This window comes from Ictalurus furcatus, chromosome 3, assembly GCF_023375685.1.
Source record: "Ictalurus furcatus strain D&B chromosome 3, Billie_1.0, whole genome shotgun sequence".
NCBI lineage: Eukaryota > Metazoa > Chordata > Actinopteri > Siluriformes > Ictaluridae > Ictalurus > Ictalurus furcatus.
The window spans coordinates 29404889-29425674 of NC_071257.1; the positions used below are offsets into that span (position 1 = coordinate 29404889).

The 20786-nt window shown below is 41.9% G+C and overlaps 1 protein-coding gene across 1 annotated transcript in view; it reads left to right on the plus strand.

Annotated features, from left to right (window-relative positions):
* The window catches only part of maml3 (mastermind-like transcriptional coactivator 3), a 171062-nt gene that overhangs the window by 71239 nt on the left and 79037 nt on the right, over positions 1 to 20786 (plus strand). The window lies entirely within an intron of this gene.

A 20786-nucleotide genomic window follows, 5' to 3' on the forward strand; every position in this document is an offset into this window, starting at 1 on the left:
GCGTACATGTGAAACGGAGTATACTTTGAAACACTATGCGTACGACTGTGCGCACACGCTAGCGTACGTGTAAAAATGGATGAGATTCTCAAGTGTCACGTTTGGCTCCTAAGCCAAGTGAAAATCAGTCATATTTTAAATGTGAAACATGCTGTTAGGTCCAATATGATGTAGCATTAATGTAAGAGAGCATTTAAAATGTTTAGACTAATGATAAAGTCAGGAGAAGGCAAAGACCTAGAACGCAAATTAACACCTAATAATAGTCTTAATATATTATGAATATATTTTCAGGAATAGTCCTAGTTGTAATTGTAATATTAATAATAATAAGGTAGAAGGAAAGAAGAGAAGGGAAAAAAATGAACTGTTCTCAACAGGGCTCAACTCTAGTGACGGAGATCTTGTTGACGGATCTACCCATGGCTAAGTCTTAACCTCCTGGCAGAAGCAACCCTGATTTTGGACTAGCAGAATCTGTGATCAGTTTTCACAAATGCCCCTGGACCATTGGCCACAAAATTGCCCCAAAGCGTCAATATTACCTAACACTATCTCACAGTGGGTTTCGGAGATTTTCTTTCTCAATACAACTTCAGATGTTCAAATGGTGATTTTGGCCAAAAGGTTTGGTCTCATCTGATCACAACATACAATTCCAAAGACACTTGGTAAAAATCAGGCACAGGATTTTGTGGGTCGCTCTCAGGAAGGACTTCGAAACAGCTTGCTGTTACTGAGGTCGTGTCTAGTAGTTTTGATTATGAAACTTAACCCCAAGAATCAACTAGATCGTGCAGTTCTGAAATTGTGATCAGTGGGATATTCTTAGCCTCCTTCGCCAACCTCATCATCATGTACCAATCTCCTTCCTGGCAAACACTGCTCCACCATGTCACCCTGCAATAATTCCCATTCTCATACAGGGTGCCAACAATTCTGGAGCTGACTGCTTATAGTGTTCATCTCATGTATTAAATACAGTACATGCTTCCGCCAGTGCATTTCGCTCTTCTTTCTCTAAGCGGAAAGTGTAGGTGATGTGTTCCATTAAGCGTAGGTGATTAACAGTTTCTCTGAAAAAGCCCTCAGTAGGGGGTTTCTCTTAAGCCAGCGTTTTTTTAACTGCTTTTTGCTTGCTGCCATAAAAATCTGTGAAAGGTAGGCATCGCTTCATTTATTTGTTTGGAAGATTTCCAAGGTGCAGAGAGCTAAATGTAAGGCAAGTATCAAAACTAAACTCATCTGCAACTGCGGCATCTCTCAGAAAGGTTGAACGAGGGGACGGAATCAAAATCGTGGTCTGATATTCGCGCCACGTTCTTTCCACCAAGAGCACCGAAACCACTGTTTGTTCAGATTTACGGTTAGGGGTCATCACACAATGGAAAAAAAAATTGTGTCTAAGATCCTCGTGAAGATCTTGAGCGTGCCGATTTCTCCGACTCTTATCTGAGGAACCATCATTTATCTGTAAGAGTCTCGGAAACCCCCTCAATTGAATTCACCACTTCAGTAGCTTCAAAGTCCAGTTTTGGGGTCCATGTTCTTTAAAATTGTGCACGACTGACACAGCTAATCGTCAAGCGTGTCAGCGTAGATAAAGCTTCCAGACCTGTCCATCAGCAGCACAGAGACTGAGAAGCACTGTGCTAGGAAGTACAATGACATGGTTGGTCATCAGTTCCTCAGAAGTGTGTGTGAGAACACCGTCAAGAGTCTTTCCCCTTTTTGTCTAATCCCGGCCTGCTTAGTTTCACTTCCAAGTGCTCTAAAAGGAGAAATCGTGTACGCTTTGTGAGCAGGTACTCTTCCTCAGCAAAATCCTACTGCAGGTTCTATAGAGTAGCCGAACAGACAGGTTATTACATGAATAAAACACCAGCCATTATTCTTTTTATATTCATGATGAAGAACAAGTTCACATAATATCCACACTGCTAAAGGAGAAAAGGATTTCTCAGTCCCCCCCCATCTTTTTAGCTGGAGTGGAACACAGCACCAATGTTAACTGGCATTGATATTTTAAACTATTTAAACTATATAAACAATGTGTATCTGGGAAATGTTCAGGGACAGCGGTCGCTGCATTTGTGAAGTTTAATACCACATGCGATCTTTATTTTTTTTTATAAAGGTTATGTATTATTTCGAAATATCAAATATGATCAAATTCATTTCCTTTCTCTTTCTCACGCTACCTCCATGTTGCTTTGAACCTGTAAGTCCCAGTGAAGGAGGTGTGGCCTCCATACCTGTCAGACACAGTGAAGGTGTGGCCTTTGTGCCTGTCAGTCTCAGTGAAGGAGGTGTGGCCTTTGTGCCCATCAGTCTCAGTGAAAGAGGTGTGTCCTCTGTACTGTCAGACACAGTGAAGGAGGTGTGGCCTTTGTGCCTGTCAGTCTCAGTGAAGGAGGTGTGGCCTTTGTGCCCGTCAGTCTCAGTGAAAGAGGTGTGGCCTCTGTACTGTCAGACACAGTGAAGGAGGTGTGGCCTTTGTGCCTGTCAGTCTCAGTGAAGGAGGTGCGGCCTTTGTGCCCGTCAGTCTCAGTGAAAGAGGTGTGTCCTCTGTACTGTCAGACACAGAGAAGGAGGTGTGGCCTTTGTGCCTGTCAGTCTCAGTGAAGGTGGTGTGGCCTTTGTGCCCGTCAGTCTCAGTGAAAGAGGTGTGTCCTCTGTACTGTCAGACACAGTGAAGGAGGTGTGGCCTTTGTGCCTGTCAGTCTCAGTGAAGGAGGTGTGGCCTTTGTGCCCGTCAGTCTCAGTGAAAGAGGTGTGTCCTCTGTACTGTCAGACACAGTGAAGGAGGTGTGGCCTTTGTGCCTGTCAGTCTCAGTGAAGGAGGTGTGGCCTTTGTGCCCGTCAGTCTCAGTGAAAGAGGTGTGTCCTCTGTACTGTCAGACACAGTGAAGGAGGTGTGGCCTTTGTGCCTGTCAGTCTCAGTGAAGGAGGTGTGGCCTTTGTGCCTGTCAGTCTCAGTGAAGGAGGTGTGGTCTTTGTCCCGCTCAGTCTCAGTGAAGTAGGTGTGGCCTTTGTGTCTCTCAGTATCAGTGAAGGAGGTGTGGCCTTTGTGCCTGTCAGTACCAATGAAGGAGTCAGTGACCTTAGAATCTTTCACTACCAGTGATGGAGGCATGGCATCTGTGCCTTAGTTTTAGTGAAGGAGGTGTGGCCTCTGTGCCTGTCAGTCCAAGCTGAACTGTCTTTACAGCACGGAATCATGTCTCATCACATTGCAATTGGCTACATCATATCGTACCAAAACCTCTCTAAATCACATCAAATGGAATAGTCTGCTGCTTTCAATGTCTCCTTCGTGAAGAGGTATTGAAGTGCTCAGCTCGGGTGGAGAGATACACACCCCTACTGCCCACATGTGATCTTTATTTGATGATTTACTTATACAGTCGATGTGTTATTACTGATTAACCTGCACACTTTTGTGGGCCATAAAAAAACTAAAATGGGCGATATTGGGCCCACGGACCGTTGGTTGAAAAGGCCTAGCTGAATGCGTCTCTTGCGTCTCACCTCCTCCATGTTTTCTGTGCTCTCTCAAGCTTTCTCTTTGTTGTCATTCATGCCACTGTCTCTTTCCTCCTACTCCCCAGCTCTCCGTTGTGTACGGTAATGAATGCTGTTTAGCAGGTGTGGGCCACTTGTTTTCATCAGAGGAGTGCCAAAACAATCATGAAGACACACACACACACACACACACACAAACACACACCTGCGTGCATACACACACAGTGCTGTGACACATGCTGCTGAGCAGCAGTGACTGTAAAGGCACAATCGCAGAGGGACATATTACACACACACACACACACACACACATACACACAGAGAGAGAAGTATCAAAGCACCGCCTGGTGGGTAAAATGCTGCTGTGGCAACCAGACCATCTGGCTGCTGAGCTGAAGAGGGACTACCTCCATCTCTCTCTCTTTCCATCTCTCTCTTCCTGTTTTCCCATCTCTCTATTCCTCCCTTTCTCCCCATGTCTCTCCCATGGCTTCTAGCCTGAATGGCACCAAGACAGATCCTCCCTTCACCACCTCTGAGGGTGTAAACCCAGATTCCACCCTCAATCTACCCGACTCCGTCCTTCACACACTCGTGTCTAGTTATGTGGCGATATTAAATTTTCATATCAGAATACTCTCCTAACCTGGTAAAGGCAGATATGGCAAAATATCTTATAACAATACTTGAAGCCATTTTCACAATATATGATGTATTGTATTGTGCAAAAGTTGTATGCACCCTCCTTTTTTTATTGTAAATGTCTTGTGATGTTTATTTCATACTTGTTGCATTGGTGTTTCAGAATTATTATTATTTTTTTTAATTAAATGGACTTTTTGCAGAGAAATGTACAGTGCTGTGAAAAAGTGATGAAAGCCTGATTTCTTCTGTATTTTGTGTATATCTCATACTAAATAGCTTTAGATCTTCAAACAAAATACAGCATAAATTAAACACAACCCGAGTAAACACACAATACAGTTTTTATTTATTTATTTATTTATTTTTTAATATTATTGAGCCACACTGTTTTCAAGCATGAACTGCCTGTTTAAGGTTCTGCTACAGCATCTCACTTGGTTCAAGTCAGGACTTTGACTAGGTCACTCCAAAACCTTTAATTTGGCTTTTTTTTTTTTTTTTTTTTAAACCATTCAGAGGTGGATTACTCCTATGCTTTGGATCATTGTCTTGCTGCATGAATCCAGTTGCGCTTGAGTTTCAATTTACGGACTGAACACCGGACATTCTCCTTTAGGATTTTCTGGTAGAGAGCAGAATTCATGTTTCCCTCAATTATTGCAAGTTGTCCAGGTCCTGAAGCAGCAAAGCATCCCCACACCATCACACTTCCACCACCATGCTTGAGCGTAGGTATGATGTTCTTTTTGTGGGATTCTGTGTTTGGTTTACGCCAGATGGAACGGGACCCCTGTCTTCCAAACAGTTCAACTTTCGACTCAAAAAAGTTTGAGGATCATCAAGGTGTGTTTTGGCAAAATTCAGACGAGCCTTACTGTTCTTCTGGGTTAGCAGTGGTTTTCACCTCGCCACTCTTCCATGGATGCCATTTTTGCCCAGTGTCTTTCTGATAGTGGAGTCAGGAACCTTTATTGATGCAAGATAGCCCTGTAAGTCATTTAATGTTGTCCTTGGTTCTTTTTTGACTTCTTGGATGAGTCGTTGTTGTGTTCCTGGAGGAATTTTGGAAGGTCGGCCACTTCTGGGAAAGGTTCACTAGTGTGCTGAGTTTTTCCATTTGGAGATAATGGCTCTCACTGTGGTTCTTTGGAGTCCCAGAGCCTTTGAAATAGCTTTAGACCATAATAATAATTGTTCTTCTTATCATGGTTAGCCCAACTCCGTTCTTTACTGAAACACCTTTCAATAAACAATGGGAAGAAAAGACAATAAGAAATCGAAGAAAACTGTGGATATGGAAAAAAAAAACTTAGTGTAGGAGGGGTTTGTTTTCTACACCATTATCATCAAATATCAAGAAAACTTCAAAGTCATATGTGAAATGAATTGAAACAGTGATAAGTGGTGATTTTACATTTCCATCTGGATATTTATTGTTAAAAAGTCCTATAAAATTGAATGGGATTATTTTATAGACCCATGTTTTTGATTAAACAAGTTCTCTAAGCTGTTTGGGATTTTACCTGCAGAGATAGAAGAACTAGCAAACGCTTACTTACTGATATAATAATTAATTTCATACATAAAAACCTTTCATTTCATTAGCTTTGAAGGCATTTTTGCTGAACCTGATGCTCTACTTCTGCTTGGCGCTTTTGCACTTTCTCTTCTCTTCTGCTGTTGTGGATGGTCTCACATGGACAAAACACTTTCTAGAACAGTTTATTCCCATGACTCATTTTCACTTCAGTGGATCATCTCTCCTAGATACTGTAGATTTGTACTTACCTGATACTGTAATCATAAAAGCTGTTCTTCTCACTCTTCTTCACAGTATGCTCATACTGAACATCCTTTCAATGCACTGTAGTGTTTTGTATATGAGCACAGTATTGGACTGATAAGCAAGACCAGTATCAGTGTCAATACATCCATATTTTTACACACTTTTAGTCAGATTGTTTCTTACCTGAGTCATCTCTACATTTATGCCATATTATCAGAACCTGCTGGTGCTTCACTCATAAATGACCAAATCCTGGGATGTGCTATTCAGTGGATGAAGAATTTCTTCCTCATGTCACATGTCAGCCCTCCTGATCACTTTGATGTAGGTCTCAATTCTTGTGTCAGTCTTCCAGGAATCTTGGTTCTGGGTTGCATTTACATTTAACCTTTTGCTGATTAATTATCTTAGTATTCCTGCAAAAAAAGTGCATATGTGAAAGGGGCATGAAAGGATCAATTTAGGGAACATGGGCATCATCAAAGCTCCCCTCCATGGCCCTATTCAACTGGGGAATGAATGGCAGTGGAATTGTGATTATACTGTAATCGCCACCATTTTGAACAGTCCTGTTATTGGAGATTTTGATTGCTTCACTCTTTGTAATTTAATACTTTAATAATGTTTAAACACTTCGTAAAATTAACTGCAAACGCCGCTCCAATTAAGCTGTTGCTCCTTTCGGGAGCTTTTATTGTCTGTAGTTATTATACTGTAGGGTTTCTTTGCTTTGTTTCTGCATTACACTCCAGGAGTTCAAGTGTGTATTCAGAGACACTGCAGGCCTTCCGGCTTTGTCTCTTTCGCAGCTTTCAGTGCCCTTTAACAATATTGGCTTGTTCTTTCTTTTCACCCCCTCCCTCCCTCTCTGGTTGCGTTTTTTTCCCCCCTCTGTGTGTTTCTCTCACTCTCATCTGCTCTGTTTTGTGGCGTTCACCCGCTACAAGCCTGGCCCGTGTACGAGGGGGGAGGAGGAGGAGACGCAAACGGCCAGATTGATTTACTGAAGACAGCAGTGCATGAATCCACACACCCCTCCTCTTCTTCTCTTACTTCCGTTCCTCCTCCTCCAGCTCTCTCTCTCTCTCTGTCCCCCTCCTCTCTCTATCCATACTGTGGTGCTCCAAGAACAGGAAGCTGAATACTAAAAATAGAGAAAGAGAGACATAAAGGAACATGGCAAATAGAAAGAAGTGACGAGAGAAAAACAGGGACTGACTGACAGATGGACAGTCAAAGACAGGAAATAGAACAAAGTAAATAGAAAAATGAAGAACAGAATTAGTCTCACTCTACCTCTGTTTTTCAGAGCATTGATCTTGCAAAGGTCCAGCTGGAAGAGAAATGAGAAACTTTAGTCTTTCTCACCCTCTTGACATTATACCCTGTCTCAGGTACTTAACCTGTAAGACCAACGCTAATTACTGCTCCACTAGATGCTAATGCTCTATTAGCATGTCATTGGGATGACATGAACAGGCCTCTTTCCAACAGTCACCTCTAACTGCATACTGGGACTACACAGTTGTGTGGGAATGATTAGCCAACACAGGCTGGACCTTAGGCCTTCTGTCTTGGATGAAGGTTGGATGAAGGGGTAGTGAGTAGGGTGGTAGAGGACGTTGGATGAAGGGGCAGTGAGCAGCGTGGCAGAGGAGGTTGGATGAAGGGGTATTGATCAGGGTGGTAGAGGAGGTTGGCTGAAGTGGTATTGAGCAGGGTGGTAGAGGAGGCTGGATTAAGGGGTAGTGAGCAGGGTGGTAGAGGAGGTTGGATGATGTTGTATTAAGCAGGGTGGTAGAGGAGGTTGGATGAAGGGGTATTGAGCAGGGTGGTAGAGGAGGTTGGATGAAGTGGTATTGAGCAGGGTGGTAGAGGAGGCTGGATTAAGGGGTAGTGAGCAGGGTGGTAGAGGAGGTTGGATGATGTTGTATTAAGCAGGGTGGTAGAGGAGGTTGGCTGAAGGGGTAGTGAGCAGGGTGGTAGAGGTGGTTGGATGAAAGGTTATTGAGCAGGGTGGTACAGGAGGTTGGATGAAGGGGTAGTGAGTAGGGTGGATGATGGGGTAGTCAGCAGGGTGGTAGAGGAGGTTGGATGAAGGGGTAGTGAGCAGGGTGGTAGAGGAGGTTGGATGAAGGGGTAGTGAGTAGGGTGGTAGTGGAGTTGGATGAAGGGGTAGTGAGCAGGGTGGTAGAGGATGTTGGATGAAGGGGCAGTGAGCAGAGTGGTAGGGAAGGATGGATGATGGGGTATTGAGTAGGATGGTAGAGGAGGTTGGTAGAGAAGGTTTGATGAAGGGGTAGTGAGTAGGGTGGTAGAGGAGGTTGGATGAAGGGGCAGTGAGCAGGGTGGTAGGGAAGGAGGGATGATGGGGTAGTGAGTAGGGTGATAGAGGAGGTTGGATGAAGGGGTAGTGAGCAGGGTGGTAGAGGAGGTTGGTTGAAAGGATAGTGAGTAGGGTGGTAGAGGAGGTTGGATGACCGGGTAGTGAGCAGGGTGGTAGAGGAGGTTGGATGAAGGGATAGTGAGTAGGGTGGTAGAGGAGGTTGGATGAAGAGGTAGTGAGCAGGCAGGCAATTTGAGGTTTGGTGGGGTATAGTAAGCTGAACACAACCAGGTACACTTTAGAAAAAGGTTATATCTAGCACCCTAAAGGGTTCCTTAATTTGCCTGTCTAGCCCAGCAGTGTCACCTACTGCAGGGGGTTTTGGTTGTGAAATGTGGCTTGGTCTTGTGGACAAGCATCAGAGTTTTAAATCTAACGTAGGCTACAGGAAGGCAAAGAAGGGAAACCAGCAATGGAGTAATATAGATGGATTTCTACATTATAGATAAGTTGTAAATGTCTAATGTCATGAAGTCAAACAGAAGTTGATTACAGTAGCCAATTTGTAGAGATGGTCAGGTCTTCAAGATGGCCAAGGAATATTTGCGACACATACTGATATTGATAATTGATAATCCAGCACAACGTTGTTTCATCCATTTTCAGAACTGATCAGGAAGTTCTTAAAGGGGGTCAAAAAGGTCAGGAAGTTCTTAAAGGAGGTAAATTCAAGATTAGATATCAGGAGTGAATAGAGGTGTTGCTGTCATTGAATTTTAGATGAGGTTATGCTATCCATGATAAAATGTCTGCCAGACAACAGGAGTTGTGTCTTCAGTGTAGTCGTCTTAGAAAAAGTTATGTGAAGGTATTGCATCATGAAGAAAACAGATACCGAGGCAAAAGAGTAAAGGACCAAGCATACAGGTTTGGAGGACTCGGTTAAAAGTCTGCTCGGAGCAGATGTGGATACTCATGTCACCTGATACGAGTGCACCTCCAGGCATGACGCAAGCTACTGCTATACTGAGCGAGTGATCCCCAGGCTGGTGAGGATGAAGAGGAGGATATTATAGTTAACGATGTCGTAGGCTGTAGGGAGGTCCAGGAGGTTCAGGACTGATGACACCGTGGCTGATCTAAAGAGAGAATGCTTCACATTCGCTGTTGAGGGAAGTTTTTGTAAAGATTCTGTAGTGTCTTAGTATAAATGAGACTTTTTGGGATTCAAGGGTTAGTTCTGGGTATGAGTGAGAGAGAGCTGGCTATAGATAACACGGTTGAGGGTTTTTGAAAAAGAAGAAAGGAGAGATGCTGGTGGGTTTCTGCTCGCATCAGAGTGGTGTAGTATGTTTGGGTTTTTTTTCTTGTTTTTTTTTTTCTCAAAAAAATGGACACCACTCTGGCAGTCGGAACATGTCCTGATGTGTCCTGATGGTACCACTGGATTGAAGAGCTTAACTGCCCGCATTCCTGCTTTATGCATACATTATGACTGTTTCATTTCCTCCCACTGTGTCAATGTGAGAGACAAGAACAAGAGAGAGTTCCACATCTTTCTCTCGCCTTCTCTCCGTCACACTCTCCATCTCTGTCTTATGTACTTCTGTCTTCTGTCTCTGTGATTCTTTGTTTCTCTCCATTTCCCTGTGTCTTAATCCGTCTGTCCTAGCCATGTCTCTGTTTCTTTTCTTTAACATAGGACATGACAGCTTTTTTGCTGTCTTTTCTCTTCCTGTCTTTATGTCTGTGGCTCAGCCTTTGTCTTTGTCTCCCTTTCTGTCTATCTCAAACAATCTCTAGGTTTCTGTTTCTTGATTTCTGTTCCTCTCTCTCTCTCTCTCTCTCTCTCTCTCTCTCTCTCTCTCTCAGTAATGGAGTGCGCTAGCAGGGCTGCTGAGGGCTTTATTGGATTGGAGTAGGATTTCAGTGACTGTGTTTAACATGCACCCAGCCTCTGCAGCGTACACACACACACACACACACACACACACACACACAGTTTAAACAGCCTGCCATTAAAAACCAAGAGAGGTGGGGTAAATGTGTGTGTGTGTGTGTGTGTGTGTGTGAGAGAGAGAGAGAGAGAGCGCGTGCGTTTAGAGCGTTTAGGAGGAGGCGGTGTCGCTTGGTGAACGGAAGCTCCATGTGCCGGCTCATCGTGCCCCCCCTCCCATTTCGCTCTCTCTCTCTCCCTCTATCTCTCTATCTCTCTCTCTCTATCTTTCTCACTCACACACACTTCTTTTTCTCCCTCATTAATATCTTATTACATTAGTGTTTGCCAGTGGCCACTGCTCACTGTTAGCTTCCATGTTCACATTTCCTGGTCCACACACACACACACACACACACACACACACACAGGAATGTCATGCTAAATTGAGAGTTATTTTTAAACCTATCTCGATCCCACAGACAGGAATGAGTTGAGAGAGAAATGGAGAAGAGCAGCAAGAGAAAACTTAAATACAGCGGGCCGCATTCAGAGTTCAGTTAGGCCTGGTTTATCCGGGTCAGCTTATTTCAGGGTGTTTTGCATGTGCAGTTCTGTAGGTGTCTGCCTTCGTACTTGCACGTAATGTGAAGGAGTCCACTAGGGGGCAGAAAATGAAAAACATAATAAGTCTACGCGCTTCACTGCAGAAAATATCGAGAGAAGAAGCGTATCAATACTACTTACGTACAGGTTTTAAATTACTAATAAAGTTGACCAGATACAGAGCAGGTTGGGATTTTTCAGATATAAAAAGATGAGCTAAATGGCCTATTCAAGCCGCATAAGATTTCTGGACATATATCTGTAAAGTATCACTGCTGGAGGACGTCTGTAGGACGTCTAACTATGATTGATTCAAAAAGGATAAATGATCTCTGGATAAATCAAAAATCAAACCGTGTCAAATCTGTGCATACTACATACAGTTGTGCCTAAAAGTTTGCATACCCCTTGCAGAATCTGCTAAATCTTAATACTGTTGCTCACTGAGTACTGTTTTTTTGTTTTTGTTTTGTGAGAGTTGTTCATGAGTCCCTTGTTTGTCCTGAGCAGTTAAACTGCCCACTGCTCTTCAGAAAAATCCTCCACATCTTGCATATTCTTTGCTTTTCCAGCATCTTCTGCATATTTGAGCCCTTTCCAACAGCGGCTATATGATGTTGAGATCCATCTTTTCACATTGAGGACAACTGAGGGACTCGTACACGACTATTACAAAAGGTGAAAGCATTCACTGATGCTCAAGAAGGTAACACGTTACATTAAGAGCCAGGGGGGTGTAAACTTTTGAACAGGATGATCAGTGTAAATTGTTAGTATTTTGTCTTCTGGGAGACATGTAAATATCTTATGTAGCATCTGACTAAATGATGCGGTACTAAATGAAAAAAAAAAAAGACAAAATAATAACAATCTACACTGATCATCCTGTTCAAAAGTTTACACTCCCCTGGCTCTTAATGTATCGTGTTACCTTCTACAACTATCACAAAACAAAACAAAAAAAACAGTCATGGATCATCCAGGTAACAACACACAGTATTAAGAATCAAGGGTATGTAAACTTTTGAACGGGGTCATTTTTATAAATTCTGCTATTATCTTGTCTTCTGGTCTATATGTATACTTCGGATATGTGATATAGCTTATTCAGGACAGTACTAAATAAAAAACATCATGGGATTTTTATGATCCTTCTTATTTTGTTAACAGTATTAAGATTTAGCAGATTCTGCAAGGGGTATGCAAACTTTTGGGCACAACTGTACACCTCATTTTAATACAAACTGATTGTTTTGTCATTTATTATCAGCACATGTTGTAGAATGTGGGGCTGCACAAGTTGCACTTAATTCCGCAACACTTCCAGTCTTTTTGAATCTGATAGTAAGTTTGGCAGCAGTGTCGTGTGTGATGTGCTCGCCATATTTCCTCTTAAAGTCAGGTGTGGCTGTGGTTCAGGTGGTAGAGTGGGTTGTCCACCAATCATAGGGTTGGCGGTTCGATTCCCGGCCCACGTGACTCCACATACTGAAGTGTCCTCGGGCAAGACACTGAACCCCAAGTTGCTCCCGATGGCAAGTTACCGCCTTGTGTGGCAGCTCTGCTGCCATTGGTGTGAGTGTGTGTGTGAATATAATATAAACTAAGTATGAAAAAATCTGGAAGACATTTTGATAAAAAAGTGTTAATTTCCCCAATGTATGGAGACTTGTGGGACACCCTGTATATTTTATTGTTATTATAATGTTTGATGATGGATGTAGACCAACAAGTCTGCCAACCTGGCTCAAATCGATGTAGCAAAATATACGGCCATGAGCGTCTACAGATTTTGCCAAGACTAGAACTTGAGGGAATAAAATGATGATGATTGCATGTCAGCCTCCTAGAAACGGCAATGGCCAGGTCGATAAATGAGGTCAATTTGCTGAACCCGCAATATCATTGTGTTTAATGTAGCCTAGGTTTGGCAACACGTTTTTTCCCCCCACAATTCGACCACTGCATATGCCTAATAAACACAATAATAATGCATCATAGCCATGGCAATAAACGGGCAAATTCAGAAAAGTCAGTTTTCCTTTTCTCGCCTTTGATTTGAAAATGGATATGGAGTGACAGGATGATACACAGATTCCAACATAATCTTTACCAGCATGTCAGTTCAGACGGGATATATATTACTTAGTTATTTCTACTGGGCTTTTTGCAGAACATAAACTCCTGCGTTGTCATTTCAGTGTCCCAGCATTCTGATTTAACACCTTCAATTATGAATTTACTTAATGTTTTGGAGTAGATAGTAGCTAACCAAAGTACATAGCAATGTAGTTATTTATGTTTACCTGCTCTAATAGCAACCTCTTAGTATAATGTGAGCTTTTTTTTAAGATGGATATTAGATAGGTAGCTATATATGTTTGTCTAACTAACGCCTTGTTGTAACGCTAGCTTTTCTGTTTATTAATAATTACAAGCTTTAAAAATTAATTTCATGAAATTAGCAACAAGTGACATGGGTCATTTCAATTTCAATATAATATATATACTCTGTGTGTGTGTGTGTGTGTGTACATATATATATATAAAAAAATATTGTGTGTGTTGTATGTTTGTTGCACGTGTGTGTACGTGTACACGTGTACTTGTTAAGGGACTCCCAAGCTTGCACACCTGTTTTTGTGTATGTGTGTGTGTGTGTGTTTAGGCTTTTCTCTGACTATTTAATTAAATAGCCATTTGCCTTAATGAGCTCATTTCACAGTCTGATGAGCCAGACCTCATACACACACACACACACACACACACACACACACACACACACATCCTTCTACAAACACATCAGTGTTGCTGTAATTCTTCCGAGGATCATCATGCAATGTGTGTGTGTGTGTGTGTGTGTGTGTGTGTGTGTGTGTGTGTGTGTGTGTGTGTGTGTTGTCGCATATGAGTTTAAAGGTGTGGTATCAAAGGTTATTCTGGGTCAAAGTTGATCTTTAGTGTACTGAGTATAACACCACAGTAATGCCAATATAGTGTACAGTGTAAAAAGAAACACTGTGTTGATTTAAAATGATAAAGTCTAATAAATAATTTTATACAACCTTTGGTCCACTAATGTGATTGGACAAGAGTGTGGCGTTCCAAGAGTGCTGATATTTTCTATAACAGCACTGGGATATTTCACCGTTTGTGTCACTCCGCTTGTCTGCGTTCGCTACATAAAATTCCAATTCTAGCGATAGTTTATTACATTGAAACCATTACTACACATACTGTCAGTCCATCTACTGTCAGTCAATCTGTGCGTTACCATGGCAACACACACCGTTCTATACAGCGGCTGCTTCTTTCGGCCCTGTTTTAGTTGATGGAGCAAAAAGAAAAACTATTTGGCTATAGTGTGTCTGAAATGTTACTCGATATTAATTCTTTGTTTATAGAACTGTTGTAATAAAGCAACATCACACTCGCTATCGTGGTGTTGTACTGAATCTAAACACACAGCCGTGCTGACATTCAGTACAACAGCACTGTTTTGCTCATGTGATATCGCTTAAATATAAGGCAGATCACAGGATTAGATTAATGCACACGTTAGAATAGGTTATTGTTTTATAGTGACAGCTATTTTACAGGGACTTGTATCACGGACACTTCATCCATCCATCCATCCATCCATCCAATTCATCCAGCCATCCATCCATCCATCCATCCATGCATCCATCGATTCCATCCAATTCATCCAGCCATCCATCCATCCATCCATTCCATCCATCCATCCATTCCATGCATCCATCCATCCATCCATCCATCCATTCCATCCAATTTATCCATCCATCTAATTTATCCATCCATCCAATTCATCCAATTTATCCATCCATCCATCCATCCAATTTATTCATTCCATCCAATTCATCCAATTTATCCATCCATCCATCTATCCAATTTATCCATTCCATCCAATTCATCCAATTTATCCATCCATCCAATTCATCCATCCATCCATCCATTCCATCCATCCATCCAATTCATCGATCCATTCCATCCAATTCATCCATCCATCGATCCATTCCATCCATCCATCCGTTCCATCCAATTCATCCATCCATCCATCCAATTCATCCATCCATTCCATCCAATTCATCCATCCATCGATCCATTCCATCCATTCCATCCATCCATCCGTTCCATCCAATTTATCCATCCATCCATCCATCCAATTTATCCATCCATCCATCCATCCATCCAATTCATCCATCCATTCCATCCATCCAATTATCCATCTATCCATCCATTCCATCCATCCAATTCAGCCATAGATCCATCCAATTCATACATCCATGCATCCAATTCATCCATCCATCGAGCCATCCAATTCATCCATCCATCCATCCATCCATCCATCCAATTCATTCATCCATCCATCCATCCACCCAATTCATCCATTCATTGAGCCATCCAGTCCATCCATCCAGCCATCTATCGATCCATTCATCCATTCCATCCAATTCATCCATCCATCAATCCATCAGTCCATTCCATCCATCGATCCATCTAATTCATCCATCCATCGATCGAGCCAATCCATCAATCCAGTCCACCCAATCCATCAATCGGTCCATCCATCCATCCAATCCATCCAGTCCACCCAATCCACCCATACATACATCCTGTCCATTGATCCCATCCAGTCCATCCACCCAATCCATCCATCCATCCAATCCATCCATAAATATATACCATCAATTCATTACTCTATCTAATCATCTATCTATATACCTATCCATCCATTCATTCATCTATTTATTCCATCTCTCCATCCCTCCATCTACTCTATCCATCTACTCCATTCATCCTTCTCATTCATGTCATCATCCATCCAATCTATCATCCATCAATTCATTCATCCATCTAATCATCCATCCACATATCCATCCATCTGCTCCATGCATCTGCTCCATCCATACATCTCATCTATATCTTCCATCCATCCATCCAACCATCTATCTATTCCATCCCTCCCTCCATCCCATCAATTCAACATTCCATCTACTCCATCCATCCACTGCATCTGTCATCCATATACCCACCCGCCCATTTTAACACTGATTCCACAGTTACAGTAATGAGTAGATGATTGGGTGCTGCTTTTCTGCTTTTTGGTGTGAATTCATTTTTGTAGACATTAAATAAAAAATACATTAAATCCCTGTTCTTAATGTTTTCAAAAAAGTCACATGCCATAATTTATCACACACACACACACACACACACACACACACACGGTGTCATAATGTCATACTGACTGTCCTGCTTCATCATCGGCTTTTCCCTTTTATTTATTACATTCAGTAAGGAGCAGCACATGTGGCACTTCATTTAAAGAAGATCCCTCCTTTTCTTTAATCACGCTCTGTGTGTGTGTGTGTGTGTGTGTTTGAACTTGAGGATGAAGAGTCACTTGGTTCACATCATAGAATTCTTCTGCTCTTTTTTGTGTCTGTACTTTTCTTTCCCTTTTTTGTGCCAACGCACTGAAGTGAGGAGTCTCGTACTGCGAGAGAGAGAGAGGGAGAGAAAAGAGGAGGAGTAAGACATAAAAACAAAAGAGATGGGAAGGAGGAGGAGGAGCAGAAGGAGGAGAGAGACAGTTACGGAGAAAAAAGTGGCGAGGGAAAAAGGGAGCGAGAACAGAGCGAGGGATGGAGGGATGGATGGAGGTTGGTTATTGGTTGAAGTGTCCACTGCACCGAGCCCTGGAGGATTTGGTGGGGGGACGGATCAGGATCAGGAGGTTGCTATAACAACAGCACCTTGGTGGTTCTCTCACTCACTCACTCTCTCACTCACTCTCTCTCTCACTCTCTCTCTCTCTTCCTCCAGGCACATGAAAGCTTTATGTCGGTCTCAAGCTCTCTCTCTCTTCATTCCCTCCCTCCTATTATTTCCCTCCATCTCTCTGCTAACATGCTCTCTCTCTCTCTCTCTCTCTCTGTCTCTCTCTCTCTCTCTCTCTCTCTCTCCCTTACTGTGTGTTCTTCCACATGGGAGCAGTGCAAAGAGCACAAGTGTTTGTGTGAGCTACTGAAAGCCCTAATAGGCAGTGACACAGAAAAACAAACTCCAGGCTCTACACACACACACACACACACACTGCTCGCCCCTCCCACCATACAGTTTCCGTGTACATTATTTAACACAGAGGATGTGTAATAGTATAGCGTGCTTACCCATAATATACTTCAGCAATCACAGTGCAACAGCGTTCCAGTCACACAGCGTTTCTATAGCTGTCTGTCCACAATCACTTCCTCCATACTCTCTGCGTGCGTGTGTGTGTGTGTGTGTGTGTGTGTGTGTGTGTGTGTGTGTGTGTGTGTGTACGGATGCCTGTGCGACGGTTGCTGGCAACACACGTTTGTAATTAAGCTTCGCTCAGCATTCCGTTTTTTTTTTTCTTTTCAGGAAGGCGATGTTTAAGGTGGTAAACATCTCGTACGCACACGGCGAAGCTGCACAAGTCATCATATTTCCATCCTCACTGCAATTTTTGCCATTCTCAATTAATTAAATACGAGCTAATGTAAGCTAATTGGCTTAATTAAATATTAGCTAATGTTAGATAGCCGCTTTTATCGACTCCTATATTTATTGTTATTACATCACAAAGTCCCAATTCAGATATTTGAACTGTCTTTGGTTGTAAAAATGTATTTTTATGTTCGGTCTAATTGCGAATATGACTAAGGAGATCAATTCCTTTGATTAAACGATTTATGAGTCAACGTCCAATCTAACCTCTGTTTTTCATATTAAAACAATCCACTACGACTCACGGGGGTGAAATTTGAGAAATGGAAGACAAACTGAAATAGGAATTCATCTAAAAAAAAAAAAAAACAACAATTCTCACAGATTAACAGAAAAAATTATGAATTGTAACTATACCAGCAAAAAAAAAAAAAAAGAAAAAGGGTTTTATTTGAAGTTATTTTAAAGTGTGTGTATATATATATATATATATATATATATATATATATATATATATATATACACACACTTTGGCTGGTATAGTTACAATTCATGATTTTTTCTGTTAATCTGTGAGAATTGTTTTTTTTTTTTTTTTTAGATTTTATTTGAGGTTATTTTAAAATATATATATATATATATATATATATATATATATATATATATAGTGATTTTTCGTCTTTTCTAATGAATAACGTTTCAATTTCTGTTAAATTCATTTAAATGTATTTTGGATATTAATCAAAACTAAAAGTAATGGAATTCGTAGAGAGCCATGAAATGAATTAATAGTTTTACTGGTTTTTTGATTTCTTATTTGAACGCTACATGCTAAGGAATATAGGTTTGTCATAGGGCCGGGCGACAAAAATATCAAATATCACAACACTTCAGGACGTTTCTACGATACACGATACGTATCACGATATATAATTTAGCTAACAAACTGTCTGTGAAAAAGTAGTAAAATAAGCAAAAAGGTTCAACTGAGTTTGACGATACTCGTCTTGAATGCCTACAAAGACAGAGAAGATTTTTTTTTTTTTAAAAATTTTTTTAATTACGTCAAATCAACAGCATCCATTCAGTACCATTTAATTTTGTAATTATTTTTAAAAAATGCCTCACCATACCAACAATATCTTAGACAAATGTATCGCATATTCATTTATCGCGATAATCGATATATCGCCCAGCCCTAGTTTGTCCCGTACACTGTGAAGAAAATGAAAACACGATTCAAATGCTTTGTCTTAAATTGGCTGCATAAATGTGATTAGTTTGAATATTGAACGCAACAATAGTGCTGTGGATTTTAGCCTTTATCATGCAGCCAAAGCTACGAGTTAAACGACAAGGACAAGTGTGAAAATGGCATCCTAACTAACATGACAAATAAGAGGAGGACAGAACAGCGTGCATTGTTCACTCTCTCTCTTTCTCGCTCTCTTTTCTTTCTGTGTCTCTCCCTCTCGAGTGGGAGGGTGTTGTGACTGACACACAGCCTAATCGTCTTTACAGCATGATAAAGTGGCACGAGCATCGACAGGCGTCGTTCCGTCGGTTGCCGTGGCAACCCCGCCCAGAGGTGTAGCGCTGGAGGAACGCGACCTACCTACATACAATTGCAACACGCACCTGCACCTTACACACACACACACACACACACACACACCTTCGAATGAGAGCAAGACGCTAAAGAGAGATGAGATTAACCGATGGAAAAATAAGAAAAGCAGAAAGATCTGTGCGTTGTTTTATCCCGTTTATCTTGCTTATCCTGTTTACCTGTCCAGATAACGCTTTTCAGTAAACATGAGTCGCCTTTGTTTCCCATCATGATCTCACTCTTCATGGAGGGAGAGAGAGAGACGGGAGGGGGAGAAGACATGCTGCCTCGGAGGAGAGCTGGAGAGAAGATCCATGAATCTCGTTATTTCAGAATCTCATTTGGCATGTTTCAGCGGAGTGGCGGCGTGGGGCGTCTCTCTCAAAAACACACACACACACACACACACACACAGGTCTGCAGGGATGCGTTGTGGAAGAGGGTGGGTGGCACATCAAGGCTGAATATGAGGCAAATTTGTCACTCATGCTCTCATCGCCGTTCCGTAATTAACCCGCACATATGCATGCTATGCCGTCTTACTCTCACACACACTGTTACGCACATGGTGTGACACAAAGATGCACCCAGGGACGAACAGACAAGCGCGCATTTCTGCGTACACACACGCGCACTCGCTTTCACCCCCTGTAATTAACGGGCTGTTAAACGTGTTGACTGTGAGAGTCATTAACACAAACGGAACGAGGGATGAAGAAGAGGTGGTGAGGGACAAGAGACGCTCTTCACCTCCTTTAATACTCTTTTCTTGTCCACATCCCGCAAGTGCCTGTCACTTTTTAGGCGTCAATATTTGCCATCATTAGCTGTCTGCCACGCTGGCTGTAAACCCAGCAGGTTAGGGACTGTGTGATGAGAAGAATAGCGCAGAAGTGTAGCGCAGAGGCATTCTGACTGCACTGATGAGAATTTCTGCAGGTTTGGTTAAGAATATACTTTACGGCTTTATTGGTTTGAAAACAAGTCGAGTTCTTTCAGTTCAGCTGCACAGATTGAACAATTGGCCTTGTCTACTGGCTGCCTTTGAACAAAACGATCTGTTAAACAGTGTAAGCCATCATATTCAACTCAACTGGTATTTTTGTTAAGCTGTGTATTTGTGTGTGTGTGTGTGTCTGACATGCTAGTGATGCTCAGCTTAGACAGAACTTAATGGCTGAGACAAATTAAGCAAAGGAGCGCAAAATGTGATAGGGACTTGCCCATGTGTGAACAATGAACCTTTTATAAGTGACATTTCATTTTGCACACGATATTTCCTTTAACTCTCTCTCTCTCTGTGTGTCTCTCTTTCACTTTCTCACTCTCTGGCTCACTGTTTCTGCTCCGTCTGACTCTCAGGATAATGATTAAGTGCTAACTGGGGTTTATCATCACCTTGTTCTCTTTGAGTGAGTGATTCTCGGTCTGACTAGTCTAAAAAGAGGCACGTGTGTGTGTGTGTGTGTGTGTGTGTGTGTGTGTGTAAGGAAGAGAGATGTAGTTAGTTTAGATACACAGAATGATGTACTGCCAAAAGAGAAGTTCCATTTAGCAAGAGCTCCCCATAAAGCTCAGAGCGGTTAACTGCTTTGAATGAGAGTGTAATTACCTCTCAAAAGGCCTCACTTTCAACACAAGCATCTGCAGAGATTATAGGATTCATAGCTGCTGGAATAGTGGGAATTGTACACAGTTTATATAAAGCAGACAGTACGGCCTCAGCTGACATGTCAGGGTAAATTAGAAATTAAATATGAACCGTTCCCTCTCTTCTGATTTGCGCCTTTAGTTTTCCTGTAATGATACATACATTACTAAAAGTTTGCAACCACCTGCTCACAGAAGGGTTTTCTTC